The sequence below is a fragment of the Crassostrea angulata genome, chromosome 2 (assembly GCF_025612915.1).
Source record: "Crassostrea angulata isolate pt1a10 chromosome 2, ASM2561291v2, whole genome shotgun sequence".
NCBI classification, from domain to species: domain Eukaryota; kingdom Metazoa; phylum Mollusca; class Bivalvia; order Ostreida; family Ostreidae; genus Magallana; species Magallana angulata.
The window spans coordinates 71,132,973-71,146,976 of NC_069112.1; the positions used below are offsets into that span (position 1 = coordinate 71,132,973).

Here is a 14,004-nt window from a genome sequence, read left to right on the forward strand (position 1 = left end):
CATGGTATTAATACAGAAAAACAAATTCGTCAGATGTAAATTTCTGTATGAGAATTAGTCGCCGAATAAGCCTCCAAGCTGACGTCATCAGACATATGCATTAGGTTTTCTCTAGCTTTCTTTTGATTTCGCTTGATTTTATAAAACCACACGCATGCTGATACGAAAGGAAATAATGTCAACAACCACAAGAAGTAAAGTTTGTCAAATTGTGTACTTTTTTACGGATTGTGTCGCTGCCTCTTTTTCGATGGGTTGTTGTACCTGGCTGGTTGGTATCCGTTACGTCCTCTGTCGACGGAGTATGTTTTACGTGACTATCAGTATTGATGTTGACGGAATGTGATATATTAAAAATGTTAGTAATTAAAGTAGAAATGATGATAGTCTGCGTGTAATGTGCACTGTGGGGCCGGAGAATGGTGGGTCGAGTAGACAGTGTACTGCTGTCTGCGGTGCGTGTATGATGTGATGTAGTGATGTCTGATGTCAAAGTCTGTGGGGTACTGATATGGATTGTACGTGTGGAATCAATGTTGGTAAATGGGGTCGCTGTGACAGTTTGAGAGTATGCACGTGTTGAAATGGTGTGTTGTACGGTCGACTGGTCTGAGACATGTTGACTTAAGGAGGGTTGAACAGAGGAAGTATCTGTTAAAAATTGAATATCAAAAAACAAAAAATCAATTTCTAGGTGTATCTGCACTCGAGAAAATATTCAACAAATAAAAAATAAAACAAGATCAATAACTTCATTCATGCATATACTTACACATTGCCGGCATTGTCACGGTGGTTGCGTCGTCTATCGGGAGAAAAAAAAAAGTCCATTATTAACAATAGCTAATAACTTTAAAGATAGGTGTATTTTCCGCTTCCCTTATTTTGAGTAAAAATAATATTTAAAGATTATTACCAGGGCACAAAGGCCGTCCGTTTACAAATCTGCAAACCATTGCGAATGACAAAATGTGATGCGATCGGCAAATAATTGTACTTATTCATTGGATAAAAGTGACAGGGGGCGGAGTTTTCTCACGATCGGTGTTTTCTTATGATCGGTCTAACCTTAGAAGTGTGAGAGCAGAGACCCGTTTAAGGAAATAAAAAAATAATTACCTCTGCACCTGTGGTTTTTCTCCGTCGAGTCCAGCATGACTATGTCTTTGATCTGGGTCTCTTCGCATAAATGTACATACTGTACAATAGATCCACAATTACCCCGAATTCTTAATTGTACGATCGGGACTAAGGTAGTTATATTTCGAATGAAACATCCTACCTCTACGTATGATGCATAAAGGGGACAAACATCATCACCCGTGCACGTTGCAAAATTGCCAAAATCAATTTTACACATATCACATCCCGATGTCCCTCCAAATAGCATACAGACAGAGAAAAGAATCACAAAATGCATTTTAAGGAGATAATAAAATCTGATCTTTTATGTAGCAGTGTTATTGAATAACTGAAATGCACTAATTATGAACTTTTAATCATGAAATTAAAGTTTACCCTTTCACGTGATATTTTGATCAGTCATTAACACCCGTTAACAGTGCGGGTTAGGGTGATCCCGAACAAATAAAAAGTGATGATAACCAATTTTTATTGGACTCTGTATACAGACAATCACTGTATTGTGTATATCGTATGAGCATTATGACATACATTTGTGTCTATCAAAATTTGCTTATTTGGTCATTCTGTACCTGACGAGGATACTGATTACACAAAAAGTCGCTTTTTCGATAATTTTAAGTTTTATGAATTGTTTTAATTTTAACGACAATTGATTTGATTTGAAATTCCCTGTTAATAATTGTAGGCCAAACCAGTTGGGAGGGTGCGTAAGGGAATTAATGTCACGCGTTCGAACTCGTGATTAACCTAGTGGCCGTGTTTGACGGTTTTAAGTTTGCAAACATGTCATTTTTCAAAAAGTCATTTAGACAATTTCTAAGGAGAAAAGTACCTACCGATATCCTTCATCCCTTTCTCACGATGAAGTTTTAAGATAGTGATAATATATATCAAATTCCGACGAAATTTGACAGCAGGAGTACCAAATATAATTACCAAAAAGAAAAAAAAATGAACAAAAGAATAAAAAATCAAAGTAACATAAAAAATGAACGGATGAGTTTCAGAAAAGATAAGAAAGCATAATGGGCCCCTCCATCTTTTTTTCCTAAACCCAAATTGCCTCGAAATTTGATTTATAATATTTTTCTAAATTTCTTTAAAATTATAATGAGCACGAGAATTTTCAAAGCTGTATTAAAACCGAAGAAAACGCTCAATAAAATTGTCTTTGGAATATATTCACAAGGATTCAAACATGGCAATGTAAGTTTTTTTTTTTTGTTTTTTTTTTTACGTATGATTTGTGTTTCATTTTTTTTATTTCAGAAATAAAATTAGTAAATTCCGCACAAGAAAAAAAGCGATAAAAATATTTATTTCTCTTAAATATAATTTTAAGTCGCTGTACTTGCGGGGAAGTGCGTCAAGTAATGAGAAATCTCGCGCAAGCGATTAGCGACTTGGACGACCTGCCATGTCCGTGAGTAATTGATAATAGAAAAAAAAATAACACGATTTTACTTAAAAAGTTAGCTACAAGTGAGTCAATTTTTTTTAAAACACACATTACAATGAAAACTTCACAACTGTAAAGTAAAAAAAGTAAATTTTAGGATAACTTGAAATATGAAGCAACTTTGTGTGAAAATATCTTTTGTAACAGAATGTAGAACGAAGTTGTAAATTAGTCTTTTCATTTTTTTTTTTGGTTTAAGTATGGAGCAGTGTGCCACTCCACTTCTTTCTTCGTAAGTTTCGTTTGTGTTGTTTTTAGAAATAAAACGTACTCTCCAGTGTATATAATTTAAATCTCCGTTCTGTTTACTTTAACCAAATTTTTATTCTTTATGATTTACACTTCAAAAAATAAAATTGATCATCATTTTTCACCCATATGTAAAGTACTCCACTAGCATCCAGAAAGAGGACGCACAGCTCCTCACCGGGATGTTCGTCAGGGTTAGTATTTTTCTTCCCAAAATTAAAAGTTTCAATTGTTTTATTGTTCAGAAATAATAAATTCTACACTCAACTTTCACTCAAAATTAATAGCATTTCATATTCTGTCCGTACATATATAGCACGCCGATATCAAAGAAGAGGAGGGGAAACCTGTTAGTACATTTTATATTCAATGAAACGCAATTTCTTGTAAATGATCTTAGAAGTTTACGTATACATTAATTTTTTCATATATTCTTAACTTTAGTCCCTTTACTCCGTCGGTGCCGATTGGGTCAGTAAATTAATTTTGATTTTATCCTTTTAAATATTAAATTCGTAATTTATACATTGTGGTATGCAGTAAATATAATGTGACCCTTAATTCTCATGTTCATTTAGATTACCCCCCAATGCGCCGATTCGTCCAACGTTAGTATGATTCTTTTTTATTAAATTAAAATATTTTTGTCACCGAGTTATGTTTTTTTTTAATGTTTGAATGGTTATATATGTAAAAAAATTAGCGACGAGTAAGTTACGTAACAAATTTACATGTTTCATTTGGTTTAATTTTAAATATATATAGATTTTTTTAGTTCCAAATTTTACCTCCTTTTTCCCGTAGTTCAACCACGGAGACTTACTGCCTTCTGGACAGTAGGTATGTATGTCTTTTTGATCACCATAGAATATCTGTTATATCAAATACTAACTGTATGATATTTATGTTATTTTTAATTGTCATGGTTTTGGATGTTTACGTTATTTATTCATGCTTTTAAGTACATAGAAACGTATAACATTATCTAACCAATTTTGCGCATTTTCTTTACACTGTCTTGTAATCATTTTATTTTAGTCTCGAGACACAACTGCTGTGAGTTATTATTTTATATAATAACGATTTCATTTAAAAAAAAAAAGAAAGAAAGAGAAAATTAATGATAAATTTTTACATGTATGTAAATTAAGAACTATGAAATACAGTTATTTGTTAACAAATATTTATTCAGTATTTCATTAGATAGTCTATTTTTATTCTATTTTTCTTTCATTTATTTATTAATTCTATATTTATTTATTTTTTATTTGGTTTATATTAATTTTTTTTACATAGGGATGACACTGTATTTGGGTAAGTTTACATTTAAGGTTGAAAATAAGATAGATATAATGGGAATATTATTGTCACGAATATATATATATATATATATATATATATATATATATATATATATATATATATATATATATATATATATGTTAATGAATTAGATAAAAATTTCTCTAACCTAATGATGAGGTTTGTGTACAATAAATTTCAGATCGCTTGAGGGAAACGCAAGTATGGCCTCGGCCAGCACCTCCACCGCGGCGATGGAGCCCGAGAAATGATTGGAAAAGTAAGTCTATGTTGATGATTGAAAATAAAATGAATGCACTGAAATAAAATTAACAAATGAATATTAATGTAATTAAAAAAAAATTAAATGAAAGTTTTTTTTTTTTTGGTCATGCATTTAACAGTATTGTCTTTGATTAAATTTCTTACATAAAATTAACAAACAAAAAAATTAAATAAAACTTCAAAAAAAAATCTATTTTTTTTTTTGTCAGTACTTTAACAGTGTTTTGTTTGAATAAATTTCTAAACTTAAATAAACAAACAAATATTTCAAAGACATAAATGAAAAAAAAACAAATAAATAAAATGTACTTTTTTTTCCTATGAATTTAGCAATATTTTGTTTGATTTAATTTCAGATTAACAGAGGTCCCCTTCCCCCCAGACAGGAGGAGAAAATGGACATGTTTTAAAATTAATAAATATTTTTTTAAAGTGTTTGCATTGTTAGTTGTGTATATTGCAATTGAATTACTTGAAAGAAAAAAAACCTGGTATCTATAGTTCCAGAAATCTGTAGACTGAGCAATGGATTGATTGATTTAAATAAAAATTCTGCTTTGGGGTGATGACTCATATTTCCAAGCACATTGGAAGAACAAAAGTTTTCAATATATTCCAGAAAGTAACATTAAAGTTTGCGTTTAGGAAAAAAGAGGCATTTTTGTTTTATATAACTATCTCTTGGACGAAAATGTACAGAAGACAATGTGTACAAAAACCGTTTATCATTGTGTCCGGTATTTCCGATGACGCCCTTGGGTACTTCTGATTTTTTTTCTTATCAAATATGATGATTGATTTATCTCATTTTTGTTTCCGCAAAAAATAATTATATCAAATATTTACAACTTTATTTAAATTTTTTTTTTTTACTTTAACAAACATCTATTGAATTATTATATTATTAGTAAAAGACGGGGGGATTTTTTCCATTAGCGTCTTCGGATATTCTAGATCCCATATTTTTTTCATAAACGATATTCTATGTAATTTCTTCAATAATGTCTTGAGTGAATTGAAATAAATAAAAGTATGATTTATTATTATAACACACTGTTAATGTATTTAAATTATGAACCTGTGAAAATTGTTAAAAGACTGTTTAAGCAGAAAGACAATTTATTTTAGATCTTTGAAGTTTCTTCGATTTTTGTAACCATGAAGATTTATTGTATTAAAAACCCATCACTACTTATTTTATAAGAAACTATATTCATTTTTGTTTTTAAAGCAATACAAAACATAATTCATTTACTTTTTTATTCTAATATTATTTGATATACGACTATTAGTAAAGAAATTAAAATTATTGATATTCTATATTTAAAGAAAATATATAAAAAAAAAATGTCAGCTTGACGCCTTTGTGGTCGTTCCTTTGATTAATATCTTTTTGTAACTTTGAAAAAATAGGTATTTTAAATAATACATTTTTTTTTTACATATGGAAAAATCGTTATTGAGAATTTTTTTATAAAAAAAATCAGGAGGGTATTGCAAAATCGGGATGAAACAAAGAAAAAGAAAGATCGAACCGACTACGTAACTAATAAAGGTATAGCGCTAAAAAACTACTAACCGTTGTAAATGTCAGTTCGACCCTCGGAATCTCTCAGGAAACTGATGCCTGAAGTCGACAAAAAGGTTGGTGACGAATAAAAGAGATGGAGTTTGGCAAGAATTCCGTAAAAAACCATAATCAAATGGATTTTTGCCAAGTTCAATTTCCAAAGTCAAACGACTTAAATATTAAATTGTGAAAAAACATACCTTGAGTGTGCTCAAAGATTATTTGTGTTCACTGACATTAATATGTAATTATGTTTAATAAAAAATTGTTTCAAATTGTATGTTTTTAAACAATATTTTAAACAATTTCTTATAACTTTTCTTGTCATAATTGATGGGTTTGCAAAAAAAATTACATTAATGATGCCAGGAAAACGCCAGAACAGGCGCCATTATGAAAACTGGAAATTCGTCGCCTCAAACTGGAGGCAACGTTCTCCGATCGATTTTAAATATTTACAAGTTGAATAAAATGTTTCATTCACAACTAATTAATAAAACGAGGATTTTACTGCTCACTTATATAGCTTTTATGGTTTCCTTCATCCCATCATTTTAGAAATCTCGCGAGAAATAGGTAAACAACACTGTTGTTTTATGTGTGTGTTTATCGCATTATTATATATATGAATCTAGAATGCCCTTCCAGTTCGAGGCAGCGAATTTCCAGTTATCGTAGTGGCGCTGGTTCTTCCGTTTTTCTTGCACATAAAATATCAGTATTGTTAAAAAAAGCCAGAAAAACTTCAGATATTTAAATGTAGACCACCAGAAGAATGGATTTCCACCAGTCTAGCCAACTCGACACGCAGAAACGCGACGGGATGAATGTAGTAGGCAGACAAGGGGGACAAATCGCTGTACTGCTGGATACAACACTCCAGATAAAAAAGGAAACCAACCACTTTACTGTCATTGGTGTTTTTAAAATAGAAAAAAACATAGTATTTTCTGGGGGGTTTTCACCTTAAGGTATATCACTCCTCATGTTTTTATTTCATTGCGCAGATGTTCATTATATTTTAAATGAATATGATTTTATTAATTTAAACCTCACAAAAAGATCATAATTTCATAATTACACAACATTCGTGAAGAAAATCTATTTGAATTCAAGAAACGAATAAGTTTTGGGGGGAACTATTTTCTCGTGCGGAAGGTTTTTTAGTCGAAAATGACAGAAACAAGCAATTTTATGAATTTTCAATATACTTTTCTTTTTATTATACTTTATTCATTATTCTCATTTTTAACATTTGATAGGTTTGTGACATGTTCTATAGGTTCTCTATGACTTGTACTAAACTAAATTTTGAGAGAATGATAGACGTTTAGCATAAAATCATGCAAATATATAGAAAATGTCTGAATTTTTTTAAGCCAAATTTTGCAATAATTTTACCTTTGAAGCCATGTATCTAAAATTTGAAATCACTGACCCCCATGTTTTATTATGTCAAAATGATACTGAATACATATGTAGGCAAACTGGATTAATCTTCTAAAATTCTTGATATTCAAAATGTTTTTATTTCAAATCAAATTGTAACTATTATAAAAATTGTCTATTTTAAGTGCAAAAAGGTCATACAAATATTTATGCAGCTTCATGCAAATTTTTTTTCATTATCCCTCTATTCAGTGTGACCATTGTACATAATTAAAAACAACATTTTAAGAAAAGAGTTTGCTTAATCAAAAATTCTGACAACAAATCCTAATCAGGCTGAAATCGCATTTTAGGTGCAAAAAGGTCAAATTTAATTGACCATAACTCGGAGGGATGAACACTGACCTCCCATTAGCTTTGTATTATTTAAGTGTGTTTTGTCTACAGATTTCAATAGAATACTTCTCAAGAAATTCTTGATACAAGAACATTAAGGAGTGGGATACCTTAATTGTGGTTATGTGTTGAAAAATTTAATTCAGAACTAATGACGATGAAAAATTAGTGGTTTATAAATTGTTATACATCATCAAAACTTCTCTATTAGGAAATCGTACTATTAACCGTTTGTCAATATGATTTTAGCATACTCGCTTTTTGATGTATAAAACAAACTTTCCCGTAAGACAGTTATCCCAACGTAAGAATATCGGAAGTTCAACCCTTAGTATAGTTTACGATATTTTTTGTACAAAATGCGTTTTTTTTTTCAATTTATAAAGAAAGATGACATTTTTTCTGTTACGAATTGTGAAAGTCGTTATAAATATACACCATGGAATTCATTGTTAAACAAACATGCCCACCAAGTGATTTCCGAGACTTTAAAAAATGATTTTATGAATAAATAACGAATTCAAATACGTTTATAGATAACAATCAGAATACAGGTGTCACGTTTCATTCACCTGTGAGAGAGGCGCTAGAAGGATTACTCCACATTAAATGAAACCTTATAACATTATATAAACATTCAGGGATACTTTTTTAAAACTTATTGATCAATATACATCATAAACAATAGAGAAAACAACACATACACAATGAATTCATAATTCCTAAAAATAATTCGGAAATAAAATCGTTGCCAGAAAAGTTCGAAAAGTAGTTAAACATCCACAAAATGTTAATTCTATCCTAATTAGGTCGCTTGTTTTTTTATACCCCCGCTCCGAAGGAGAGGGGGTATACTGTTTTACCCTTGTGTGTCTGTCTGTCCGTCCGTCCGTCTGTCTGTCTGTCTGTCCGTCTGTCTGTCCGTCCGTAACAAAATTTTCTGTCGCATTTATCTCAGCAACTATTTATTGCAGATGCTTGAAATTTTTACACAGTGTTTGTTAAGGCATGCCATACCGTGGGATATATTTTTGTACCAATCAGACGTCAACTTCCTGTTAAAAGACGACTTTGTTTATTTTTTAACCAAAATTTTCAAACAAATTTTCGTTAAAGAATTCTCAGCAACTGTTTATCGCAGATGCTTGAAATTTTTACACAGTGTTTGTATAGGCATGCCATAACGTGGGATATATTTTTGTACCAATCAGACGTCAACTTCCTGTTAAATGACGACTTTGTTTATTTTTAGCAAAAATTTTCAAACAAATTTTCGTCAAAGAATTCTCAGCAACTGTTTATCGCAGATGCTTGAAATTTTTACACAGTATTTGTATAGGCATGCCATATCGTGGGATATATTTTTGTACCAATCAGACGTCAACTTCCTGTTAAATGACGACTTTGTTTATTTTTATTTTTTTTTATTTTTATTTTCATATTTTATATTTAAGTTACTCTTGTTATTGGTTTAAGAGCTCTGTTTCTTACAGGAACTTCCAGCTTTACTTCCGACAATAACGGAAGACCCACTCGTTGCTTTGCAACGAGCTTTGCTCTAGTTATTCTTTTTTTTCTTTTTCTGACTTTTTTGGAGCCCTATTTCTCAAAAACTATCCAACCGATTCGCACAAAATTTTCAGGACGGATAAAGCATGATCGGCGCTACATATTATAAAATTTTTAGATGATGACGTCACTTCCGGTTTCAGATATTGACGATTTTGTAAATTTTTAAGGGTCATTTTGTCCACGCATCTACTACAAAACTAAATAAGATAGAAGCTTGAAATTTTCAGGGATTGTAGATGAATGTATGTAGATGTACCCCCATGCTTCCAATCATGAAAATTTGTAAAGGCCTCAAAGCTCGCCTGAACCTGAAAATTGGCACCAAATTTTTTCACGAAATTTTTGCACATTTTCTGTGATATCTTTTGATGTATAAATATTTTGTTAAGACATGTAAAGCAAAAGTTGTTACAATTTGCACGGGCTTTTGTTTAATATCAGGAAAAAGGGGCTGGCCACTCAAATTAGGGGCTCAAAGGGCTGTAAAGTCTTCTTACAATAACTCTTTACTGAATAATAATTTGTTATTAATTATAGAAGCAGAAATGTTTATTGTTAGGCTGTTTATCTATACAGTACCATACCTAAGTCATATGTTACGTAATTAGTGGTTTTAAGGGGCCAGAAGTTCAAAACTTTGATCATTAATATCTGAAAAAGGAGAAATATTTTTAAAAGCAATATAGAACAAAAGTTGCTCAAAATAATGTTTTGTACAGTATGCTACCTTAAATATTGTTTGTTTATGACCCCATTTAGGAGTTAAGGGTCAGCCCCTAAAACACATTTGTACATATATCTCAAGAACGATTAACATTTCGTGAATACTTTTAAAACAAAATATGTTTATATTTTTAAGACCTTTAATTTGATATCAATAAAAAAGGGCTGGCCCCTCAAATTAGGGGCCAAGAGGGCTCTAATGTTTTCTTACAATAACTTTTTACTGAACAATAATTTGTTAATAATTATAGAAGCAAAAATGTTCATTGTACAGCTGTTCATCTATAAATTATCATACCTAAGTCATATATTACGTAATTAGGGGTTTTAAGGGGCCAGAATTCAAAATTTTGATCATTAATATCTGGAAAAGGTGAATTATTTTGAAAAGCAATGTATAACAGAAGTTGTTAAAAATAATGTTCTTAACAATATGATACCAAACATTTTGTTGTTAGTGGCCCCGGTAAGGGGTTAAAGGGTCAGCCCCTAAATCACAGTTGTTAAGATATCTCGAGAAAGGTTTACGATTCGTGAACACTTGTAGAACAAAATTTGTTTATATTAGCGGTACCTTTTATTTGATAACAAGAAAAAGGGGCTGACCCCTCAAATTAAGGGCCAGAAGGGCTTCTAAGTGGTTTTATAATAACTCTTTTCTGACCAATAATTAGATATTTACCATAAAGCTACAAACGAGCTTTTATTAAGCTTAATTTAAAACTGGAATCCGTTTTAAGATCGGACGATGCAATATAGAGATATTGGGGTATAAAAATTGATTTTTCCGGAAATTTTGTTTCGGCGTCCTTGGTTTAAAAAATAGCGTAATGTTCAAAGTAAAATAAACTCGTACAAAAACAATCGCAGCTTCTCGGGCCTTTCCGGCAAGCTCGGAAAAACACCTCGAATGTATTATCTAGGCGTCCATGACAACCCCCCTTTTTATAAAACTTGATATAAATGTAACACATTTTACGATCTGTTGAGATGTGAGCTATACTTCATTAAAGTAAACGATATATACTAAAATATATCACAGAAGCGACATACAAACACTGTCTAGCCAATACTTATTTTAATGGGAAGCGACTCCATTTTGTATAAAATTCTAACATCCGGTGATGTTAATACATTCGAGGTGTTTTTCCGAGTTTGCCGGAAAGGCCCGAGAAGTTGCGATTGGTACAAAAAATAATTGTTAAGTCGTACTCGAACACATTCCGAATTTTTTTGTTAAGTCGTTCTAGAAATCAAAAAGGTTTTTGTTAATTCGTACTTAAAATCATCCGGATTTTGTTAAGTCGTACCAGGAATAATTCGATTTTTTCATCTTTTTATTTTAGTTACTGTGTTATTGGTTTAAGAGCTTCTTACAGGACCCCCAGCTTTACTTCCGGCATTAACGGAAGACCCACTCGTTGCTTTGCAACGAGCTTTGCTCTAGTTTTTATTCTTTTTGGTTTTTCTTATTTCAGTCCAATAAGAAACAAACATTATTAGTACGACTAACTTAGAATTTTTGTTGTCACTAGTTTTTGAATATTTCCATCAAACCTTTTATTTCCGAATTATTCCAACTTTTTCTGATATTAAAAAGTTTCCATTTCTAAAATATATTTGTATTCAGTTAAATGTTTCTAACATCATTATAAGTTACAGCTGTTACATTGAAATGACGTATGGGTAAAATGTATATCAAATCACTTTAAGGGGTATTTCCTTAAAGCACCCCTCTTTTCAAAAAATATCATATTACCTGAAACCCAGATTGCTATCATCCCTTTTTTGTATAAATTAGAACAATGACCCCAAAAAAATCATCACACAAACCGGTCGGTGACCGAATAAGGAGTGCACTGCGTGCGTCTCCCGTTGTTCATAGTCTACTTCTCTTATTTTAAGAAATTATAGTCCTTGCTATAGGTGGTATTTTTCTGTTCTTAAAAGTTACGGTATAAATAATTTGGATTAGTACGACAGGAAAAAAACGAGAAGAACAACACATGAAACCGGTGGTGTATTTAAAATTACAATTCCGCTAGTATCGTGCTAGCGTATCGTAATTTGCAAAATATTATACACACTTTATAAAAGAAAAATATTTCGTTATGAGAGAGGAGTGCATACTATACACCCAAATGGAATTTTTCACTTTTTGTTAATAAACGGGTAAAATACTGGCTATCGTTAATCAGTACATGTTTGATCTCTTAATCCGTAGATAAATTGTATTAATATAGACATTTAAAGTTAATAGATACTGTTTACTCAGTAATAAGAGCTGTTCATTCACCACCGTCGTGTACGCCGCCATCAAAGATCTGTGCAATAGATTTCGCCTATAGTCTGTCCCAAGATATTTTTGCCGCATATTTTCTTAAATCATTCAATATTTATAAATACCTCTTGGTTCAGACGATGTTCATTCAATAGTATGAAAAAATCCCAAGATTTCCCCTTTGAAACGCCCACTCTAGCTTGTCGGGTATCAGTACACGGCTGAATATAAAAAGTCTACGAGGTTTTTCCATTGCCAAGGAGATGAAGACGCCCGGATGATAACGTTGAAAAATTGCGCGAGGGGTCCCGAGTATTTCCGAATGGAGAAAAGATGTCAACATTCCCCATTATAAATCTCCGTAGGAAATCTGTTTTCGTTCCTGTGAATTTTTACGAGGGAAAAATGATAATGTGTGAATGAAGTTATCTTGGGAATTTTCCCTTCCATCGATTTTAATTGCACTTCAGTCACAGGTATGTGTATTTTTATTAAAAATCGTTCAAATATGCAGCAAAAATAACTTGGGACAGACTATAATTGAATTAACCTTCCAGTGTAACCACATACGTTTATTTTATCGAAAGTAATACCTTTCTAAGCACATAGTTATTTTTAAAAGAAAACAATCTTTGAAAACAATGTCCCATTTTTTAAACACGCCTGCGCCCTATCGAAGCCATTGTTACAAACACGTGCGCTTGCCACTTATTCATGCTGATTATCTCAGATATACAATGTACCTTTGGGCAAATCAATGTTACAACTTAGTGAATACCTTTATACCTGTGACAACATAGTGAATACATTGTTACCTGTTACAACTTGGTGAATACCTTCTTACCTGTGAGCAGTCATCTCTTCCAGTTCTTTGAATGTTTCCAATTTTCAGAAAGTCAAGACTTAAAACTTCTGCGTCAGAAAGTGTACATCGTGAATGAATAATATGTCCATGTTCCCTAAATTACTATGACAGTTTGATCAGAATCTATGTGCGTGTTATATATTTACACGCGTTTTTAGACCCAAAGTGAGAGTGCATATTAAACACAACTGCGTATTATATAAGGCAAAGTACGGTACTTTAAATGAATAAATTACGTGTACCATCTTTGTTTCCCTTATATTCGGTTGAAGACATATCTTTAATCCCAAAATTAAATGAAGCATTTATTTTTTAGAAAAAAAGATAGTATTCAAATTAATTTTACGTTTTACCCATGAAAATGAGTAACGACCTTTAACGATACATCATCACTTTTAAAAGTGACATCACATTGCATAACTATGCGGGTCACACAACTAAATGTTCAGTTTTTTCTAAATTGGTGTCAGCTCTAAAAAGTTAAACAAAGACAATATTTAAGTAAAATCATACAAATACGAATCATTTACATTAAATCCATTCAGATAATTCAGATTTAAACCGCTAATTTATGCCTTTTTCGTTCGAAATGTTTTGTTTTTATAGTTTGTGCTCTTCTACTGAGAACAGTTTCAGCGATATGTGATTTTTGTCACCCAAGTGCTTTGGGTTCGCTTTGCAGTGGTGAAATTGTTAGTCCGACACAGACTCAAGTTGTAACTTAACTTAAATTGGGAGAAATTAAATAAATGTAAGTCATTGATTTT

The 14,004-nt window shown here is 31.4% G+C and overlaps 1 long non-coding RNA gene across 1 annotated transcript; it reads right to left on the reverse strand.

Moving 5' to 3' along the window:
* Window positions 1-270: 270 nt before the first annotated feature.
* Window positions 271-1,242, reverse strand: LOC128171147 (uncharacterized). Its single transcript, XR_008242024.1, has 3 exons — window positions 1,120-1,242; window positions 773-805; window positions 271-651 (listed from the first exon to the last, which is right to left on the reverse strand). It is a non-coding gene; the product is annotated as an uncharacterized LOC128171147 (long non-coding RNA).
* Window positions 1,243-14,004: the final 12,762 nt, after the last annotated feature.